The 4,844-nt window shown below is 39.6% G+C and overlaps 1 long non-coding RNA gene across 1 annotated transcript; it reads left to right on the top strand.

Annotated features, from left to right (window-relative positions):
• The first annotated feature begins 2,776 nt into the window (after positions 1-2,776).
• On the top strand, positions 2,777-4,135 carry LOC144366263 (uncharacterized). Its single transcript, XR_013425277.1, has 2 exons — positions 2,777-2,984; positions 3,112-4,135. It is a non-coding gene; the product is annotated as an uncharacterized LOC144366263 (long non-coding RNA).
• The last annotated feature ends 709 nt before the right edge of the window (positions 4,136-4,844 follow it).

The following is a 4,844-nucleotide window of genomic DNA, read 5'->3' as shown; positions in this document are numbered from 1 at the left end:
ATTTAAAACTATTCAAAATAACATTGAGTTTGAAGAAACAAATTCTATTGTGCATTAAACTAAATTGAGATATTTCCTCAAAGCTCTTAATTATTTATTTAAACAGTTCATTTGGAAGCATGATGGAACTCCTATGAGTTTAGCACGGTATCACACCTTGGTTGCAATGATAAATCAAATTCAGGGCATAACCTCAAGGAGTTCAATCTGATGGGGAAATGCATTATAAATGTAAAACTGCAAAGATTTGCCCAGATCCCTAATTGTAGGATATGCTATGCAATCCAGAAGAGAAGGAGACGAAGGAAAAACCATAAGGGCTTCACACAGATGACATTTAAACGGAAATCAAGACTGAAGACTAGGTGGAAAGACATGAGCCCTTGCTGGTGAGACTGGAAGACTGCTCTGGCAAAGGCCCAGATGCCTGTGGGAGCATAGCTTATTTGAGAGACTTGCATTATGGTGGATCTTAGAAAATCGTCATCTCTAGACAAGGTCTGCAGATCACATTGCCCTGATTTCTCACTTTTCCCATTGTGACCAACTGCAGAGAGATCTCAGTTTCTCATCTGCTATAGAGATAAATGCCTTCTCTAGAGTTCTGGCTATTTTTGCATATATTAGTATTTTTAAAACTTTTTAATTTTTATTTTTTGCTCCCTAGAGCTACACAAATGCTAAAAATGCAACTTTCAGGATTGTAAATTAACTACTGCAGCTGATTTTCATGCTTTTTTTCCCCTCTGTGGGATGAGAGTCATTTTAAGTCCCATGCCTATTGTCATATAAATGACAACTTCTGATCTGGGTGCCATCTGGAAGCACTGTCTCTTAATATTCAGGAGTAATTTGCTCTGTGTTGAATTCCTGTGTTGCATTTCCAACAAAGCCATTTCTCAGCAACATCTGTGGTTTCTCATTAACCATTTTCTGCTTCCTTATATGTAGATTCACTAAAAAAGCTTCCAAAAGGAAGGAAGCATGTTCACTCATTCATTTATTCATAAGAATTCATCAAGAACCTACTACCTTGTTCCAAGAACAAATTTGGATGGCTATAGGTAGAATAATGCTCTATGATAAAGCAGGTAAACTGTAAAATCTTAATGGCCTAATGAATAGGGTCTTATTTCTCACTCATGAAACAGTTCAGCACTGGTGCTAGGCAGGCAGTGATTCAAACTCATGCTCCTTTGATATGGTGGCTCATCCTTCCTTTTTTGTTTTTTTTTTTGTTGTTGTTTTTTATGGTACTGGAGATTTAATGGGTGCTCCACCATGGAGCTATATCCATAGCCTTTTTTGATTTTTTTTTGCTGTTGTTTTGTTTTTGTAGTACTGGGGATTGAACCCAAGACCTTGTGCATGGGAGGCAAGCACTGTACTCACTGAGCTATATCCCCAGCCCCCATTTTTAAAATTTTTATTTTGAGATAGTCTCCGTTGCTAGGCTAGACTCAAACTCTCCTGCCTTAGCCTCCCAAATTGCTGAGATTACAGATGTATACAACCACACTCAGTTCTACCTTTTTTAGAGCCTCAAAATCCTTCATGTCCAGGGGGTAGATGGGGAAGGAGAATATGGGTGATATACACCTTCTTTGGAACTAACTCTGTCCCAAGTGACAAATCACATCTCTTTATCTTGCATTGGTGAGAACCCATCATATGGTCACGGGTAGCCTCAGTGGGTGGGTGGGCTAGGCAGGCTGGCTTGGCAGCATCCTCTGGACATCACTTTACAAAATGAAGGCAGGACATTTCTTTCTAGTGAACGGTAGGCCATCTCACCCATTTTGCTGGAGATTCTAAGACCTACCATCAACCTGACTCACTTTCACACATGTGATAATCCTGAGCCAAGAAGATAGAACAAACTAACTAAATCCATGCCCTCATCTCTTTTCATCCTTCTGGGTTCCTTACCAAGGGAGGAACAGACACTCGTGGACTCTTGACGGCTTAGCATCTATGCAGGCATTTTTTAGGACCCTTGTTTTCTTTCACTTATTCTGTTTTTGCTACTGATGTTTTTACCAGGGTGGGAATACAAAAAAAGAACATGAACTTTCTCCCACTTTCACGGTAATGTCCACTTCCCAGAGCAGTCAGAAGGACAGAGGCCTTCTTCTCTCTTTCTCTCTTTTTTTTTTTTTTTTTTTTTTGCTCCTGAGGGTGTGACCTACCTTTTAGATACAGTCAGAAGGCCCACATTTCCTCAGAACTAATGATCTCCTAGCTATACTCTGTGTGAAGAGTTCTATGATCATCCACTTTCAGGTAAGTAAACTCAGGACTTATTTATTTTTTCCAATTCTACCCACCAGTGAGCCACAAGATCTAAGTATAAGTGGGTGTTAGTAGGATATCCCAACACTGAACTCAGACTTGGTCATTTTCTCAGTCCAGCTTTCCCAGGGAGCCCTGTGTTTGGGGTTTTGTTGGACCACCATTCATAAAGCTGATATGTTGATACCCTCTGATTCATTGGGGCCATTTTCCACCAACTAGAACCCAAAGGGAAGAGTGAAGAGGGGCTGGAACTTACATCCTTCAATATAGGTAGATTAGTTAAGAGTCTAAAATAATCCTATTATATACTGCTGTGTGACTCCAAATCCCCCCCCGGAGATAATCAATTAGGTAGAAATAGTATCAGCTCGAGTTCTTCTTTCTATCATCATGTCTTATCAAATAAATTAAAACAGTATCATTTGTTATATACTTCAGGGATAGGGGTTTAAAAAAAGACAGGGGAATTGTGAGATGAATTTTCTGTGGTTTCTAGGTGCCAGTTCTAATGTTTGATGAATGTGGCATTTATTTTAAGCAGTGCAGCCCCGTAGACTCCCCTTTGAGATGACGTCTAACTCCTCCATTGCTGAGCTGGACCTTTTTATGTGGAGTTGAGTGTGACCTGGAGCACAGAGGTCTTCAAGAAGAAATCAATAGGGGATTTCTTGGCTGGAGTGAGGCAGGAGGTAGGAGACAGGAGGCTAAAAAACGCTACATAAATTTTTTCTACATTCTGAGAAAAATCTTATCATGAATGATTCCCTTTATTGAGTGTCAGGGAAAATAATACCTGATTTTCTTTCTGTCGTCTAGTGGGGAATCCAGAAGCTGATGCGCAGTTACAGATATAGAGCCAAGTTTTCTGACCACACTGGCTGTATCAGAACCTTTACCTACCCTATTGCCAAGGCCTTTTATTCCAGCATTTGCCATGGCAACTAGCTGAGCATGAACACAATCCAACAGCATCTTGCTTACCTGCACACAGGGCTCCTTGGCATCTACTGGGATCTTCTCAGTCATTATGATGCATGTGCTCACCTAGGAGTGTGTGCTACTCTGGACCAATGAAAATCCCTGCATAAATACCACCCTCCTGCCTGTCCGGAAGAGACAAGTCTTGAGTTGTGTCCTACTGGTTCATCAGAGGGTCCTCAAGTCTGTTAGCCTGTCGCAGTGACCAGTTTTCCTCATTTCCCTGTTGGACTCTTCCTGGATGCCCATTGCCATTCCTTGGGGTCACTTCCCTATGTAAGCAATATTCACATAAGACCTGGACACAAGCGCCATCTTTTACAGGAGACACAGTTTGAATGGACTTTTCAGATGACAATACTAACAGACCACAAAACTACAGGATCCTCAAGAAGACCAATGTTTTTAACAATGTAGGGTTTCTTTCTTCCCTTTTTTTAAATGAAAATATCCAAATGTACACAAACTAAAGAAAAGAGCATAAAGAACCCTCACGCATCTATCTTGTTTAATAATTGTTACCATTCTCCCTTTCTAAGAGTATCTTTAAAAAAACATTTTATTTATTTACTTGGCCAATTGAAATGGTAGATATTTATCATGTACAATATGTTGTTTTGAAATTTCTACGTTGACTCCCTCAGTTGAGCTGATTAACAGGTATAACTTTGCTTGTTATTTTTTTGTGCTGAGAACATTTCAAACTATTCTCAGCAATTTTCAAGAATACACTATACTATCATTGACTATATAGTCCCTATGGTGTACAATAAATGAGGAAATCTTGGTTATTGTAATAAACATTGTGCTTTAGGCCTGAGGATGTAGCTCAGGTAGAGCTCTTGCCTACATTGATGTTGAAGTACCTGTGTGTTGTAGAATTTCTGAACTTCTAGAGTGGACACTGGCTAATGCCTTATCATAGTGACTGAATCAGGGCCTGGTGTGTAATGGAGGCCATGGACAGTGTGTAGTCCTCCCCCAGTCTCTGAGTTGGGCAGACTTGTCCTCTTAGTCTAATCAGACTGCAGCTCACCATTTTGGTAGATCACTGTGGAAGGAAACTTTCTTTTTCCTGTGAGAGCCAAAAGGTATCCTGCATCCCTGTGAGCACTGAGAGCCATCCTGTGTTCATGAAACAAGCTGGCTTCAAGATGCAGCCAACTTCATAGAGGGGAAAAGCACTGGCTTCTCAGCGATATTACGGATCCATTGGACCAGTTCCTTTCTAAAACACCCATCCTCTAGACTTTTCATTTATAAGAACCAATACATTTCTGTCACTATGAAAGGCAATATGGGTTTTCCGCAACTACCATACAAATATATTCTAATTGATGTATTTCACTTAAAAGTCATGGAGTTTGGCAAATGTTTGAGAAGTCTAATGGTTAAAATAAAAGTAAGACAGTTTTATTTATCGGGAGAAAATATTTGCATTTTGATTTCAAGGTTACTAGACAAATGGAGTATACTAGCTAAGACTTAAGGATATCAAAACCTTATGTTTTTTTAAACCATAAGATTATCATTAATCACTAATTATTTCAACAAGATTCATGAATTTTTAA

Source organism: Ictidomys tridecemlineatus, chromosome 1 (genome assembly GCF_052094955.1).
Source record: "Ictidomys tridecemlineatus isolate mIctTri1 chromosome 1, mIctTri1.hap1, whole genome shotgun sequence".
Classification (NCBI taxonomy): Eukaryota; Metazoa; Chordata; class Mammalia; order Rodentia; family Sciuridae; genus Ictidomys; species Ictidomys tridecemlineatus.
Note: the sequence above shows the minus strand (reverse complement) of the source record. Positions and strands in the feature narration are given on the sequence as shown.